The sequence below is a fragment of the Colobus angolensis genome, unplaced genomic scaffold (genome assembly GCF_000951035.1).
Source record: "Colobus angolensis palliatus isolate OR3802 unplaced genomic scaffold, Cang.pa_1.0 Scaffold263, whole genome shotgun sequence".
Lineage (NCBI taxonomy): Eukaryota > Metazoa > Chordata > Mammalia > Primates > Cercopithecidae > Colobus > Colobus angolensis.
The window spans coordinates 369,902-372,408 of NW_012115855.1; positions in this window are offsets into that span (position 1 = coordinate 369,902).

Here is a 2,507-nt window from a genome sequence, read left to right on the forward strand (position 1 = left end):
GCGGGAACCGGGAGGCCGGAGCTTGCAGTGAGCTGAGATCTGGCCACTGCACTCCAGCCCCGGCAACAGAGCGAGACACCGTCTCAAAAAAAAAAAAAAAAAAAAAAAAAAAAAAAAAAATTAAAGCAGAAATCAATGAATTTGAGACTAGAAAAACAATAGAAGAGATAAACAAAACGAAGAGTTGGTTTTTTGAAAGATAAAATTGACAAACCTAGACTAGATTAATGAAAAAAAAAAACAGAGAAGACTCAAATGATTCAAGTTATAAATGAAATAAAATTATGAATGAAAGAAAGACATTACAATTGATATCACAGAAAGACAAGATCATAAGAGACTACTATAAACAATTGTGTACCCACAAATTGGATAACCTAGAAGAAATGGATAAATTGCTAGAAACATAACCTATCAAGACTGCATCATGAAGATAGAAAATCAGAATGAAACATTAGTGAGTAAGGAGATTGCATCAACAATCAAAAATCTCCTCATGAAGAAAAGGCCATGCTCAGATAGCTTCATGAGTAAATTCTACACGACATTTAAAGAAGAAATAACATCTATTTTTCTCAAACTCTTCCAAAAAAATTGAAGGGCAGACAGCACTTCCAAACTCCTTTTATAAGGCCAGCATTACCCTCACACCAAAGCCAGACAAGAAGAATATAGGAAAAGATAATTACAGGCCAATATCTCCAGTAATCACAGATGCAAACATTCTCAACAAAATATCAGCAAACTGAATTCAACAGCACATTAAAAAGATCATACACCATGATCACGTGGGATTTATCCCGGGGATGCAAGGATGGTTCAACATGCAAAGCAATAAATGTGACATACCATATAAGTATAATGAAGGATAAAAATTATACGATCATCTCAACAGACACAGAAAAAGCATTTGACAAAATTTAGCATCCTTTTATAATAAAAACTCTCAACAAATTAGATATAGAAGAAATGTATTTCAACATAATAAAGAGTGTACACAACAAGCCCACAGCTAACATCATACTCAAAAAGCTGAAAGCTTTCCCCCCAAAATCAGGAAAAAGACAAGAATGCCCACTCTTAGTATTTCTATTCAAGGAAGTATTAGAAGTCCTAGCCAGAGCAATTAGGCAAGAGAAGAAAATATTCAGATGAGAAAGGAAAAAGTTAAATTGTCTCTGTTTGCATATGACATGATCTTATATATAGAAAACTCTAAAAACTACTCCCCCAAACCATTAAAACTAATAAATAAATTCAGTAGGCCAGGCATGGTGGCTCACAACTGTAATCCCAGTACTTTGGAGGGCTGAGGCAGGAGGATTGCTTCAGGCTAGAAGTTTGAGACCAGCCTGGGCAACATAGTGAGACCCTCATTCTCAGGAGGCTAAAAATGGGAGGATCACTTGAGCCCAGGAAGTCAAGGCTGCAGTGAGCCATGATTGTACCACTGCACTCCAGCCTGGGTGACAGTGTGACCCTGTCTCAAAAATAAATAAATTAAGTTAATTCATGCAGCAAAGTTGTAGAATACAAAATCAACATACAAAAATCAGTCGGATTTCAATACACTAACAATGTATTATCTAAAAAATAAATTAAGACATGTTTGTAATTGCATCAAAAAGCAAACAATACTTAGGAATAAATTTAACCAAGGAAGTAAAAGGTCTGTACACTGAAAAATACAGACATTGATGAAAGAAATTAAAGTAGACACAAATAAAAGGAAAGATATCCTGGGTTCATGGATTGGAAGAATTAATATTTTTACAATGTCCATACTACACAAAATGTTTTACAGGTTCAATACAATCCCTCTCAAAATTCCAATGACATTTTTCACAGAAATAGAAAATACAATCGCAAAATTCAAATGGAACCACAAGGCTGGGCACAGTAGCTCATCCCAGCACTTTGGGAGGCTGAGGTGGGCTGGTCACCTGAGGTCAGGAGTTCAAGACCAGCCTGGCCAACATGGTGAAACCCTGTCTTTACTAAAATACAAAAATTAGCCAGGTGTGGTGGCGCACGCCTGTAGTCCCAGATACTCAGGAGGCTGAGGCAGGAAGATCACTTGAACCCAGGAGGCAGAGGTTGCAGTGACCTGAGATTACACCATGAACTCCAGCCTAGGTGATACAGTGCGATTCTATCTCAAAAAAAAAAAAAAAAAAATGGAACCACAAAAGAACTCAAATAGCCAAAGCAATTTGAGAAAGAAGAACAAAACTGGAGACATCACAATTCTTGATTTCAAATTATATTACAAAACTATAGTAATCAAAACAGTATGGTAGTGGCATCAAAGCAAACATATAGACCAATATGGGAACAGAACAGAGAGCCCAGAAATAACTCACACATATATGGTCAACTAATCTTTGACAAGGGTGTCAAGAATATGCAATAGGGAAAGGATAGTCTCTTCAATCAATGGTATTGGGAATACTTGGTAACGATATTCAAAGAATGAAGTTGGACTCTTTTCTTTTTTTTTTTTTTTT